The following is a 1039-nucleotide window of genomic DNA, read 5'->3' on the forward strand; positions in this document are numbered from 1 at the left end:
GCTGAAGTCCTCACGGACGGAGTCGCGGGCAACAGCTAGTAGATCTATATGGCCTTTAATAAATATATTTTCGAAGATATTACAAATTTAAAAATTGCGAGACTTAGCTTTTCCGGCGGTACCGACCAATGCGGGCCACCGGCCACGGGCAGATATAGATAGAGTATAAGTAAAGAATAGAAATCAAAACTGCTGAATCGATTTTAATCATTTTTTCAGTGGCTATATATTTTATTATACCCGGGCCGTGCGAAGCCGGGGCGGGTCGCTAGTTATTATACAATATTATACATAAAGCTAAGTGATAATACTTTAGGATGTGTATGTGTTCCTAACATAGAGTTCACTGTGAAAGTAGCAGCGCTGAAAGACCATTTTTTTCACTTCTGTATGGAGAAAAAGAATTTGCTCATTCAACGCTGCTACTTTCACAGTAAAGTTTTTTTTTTTATTGGTGTCAAGTATTTCTTTTTGGCAATCTATTGGGTATCAATGTATTTTTTGAGATCGTTATTTTTATTCCCTTGTATAATTAAGTAGTAATAATTATTATAAACATGCAAAGAGTCTTTTGTAATACCTAAATAACTTAATAAGCACAAAATATATGAGTCAAATTAATTTCATTTGCTATCTAGTATTTACTCTTTCAACTTGCAAAATGATTAAAAATGATTCTTGTCAATACCACGTGAACAATTGAAGGGGGGGGGGGGCATATACCACGTGTGGTCACCAGGGGGGGGGGGGTGCAAAAAATCTTAAAAAGTAGGTCACGTAGTATGGGTATGCTCCCTTACTTGTCGGTAAGGTATTGATTTTTTGGTATCAATCGATGCAGGATGTTTTATTCTACTATATATGTCGAATTTAGGTCAGAATCTTTGAATTTATAAATGTTATATACATCCTTATAGAATATTGTTTTCCCGCCATAATATTATGCTCGACACTGGCCATGGTTATAGCCGAAGTGCCATAAGAAAAAAAAAAGTAATTTGACATTGACATTATGTCGAGAATATGTCGAATGTTTACG

This window comes from Aricia agestis, chromosome 9 (genome assembly GCF_905147365.1).
Source record: "Aricia agestis chromosome 9, ilAriAges1.1, whole genome shotgun sequence".
NCBI lineage: Eukaryota > Metazoa > Arthropoda > Insecta > Lepidoptera > Lycaenidae > Aricia > Aricia agestis.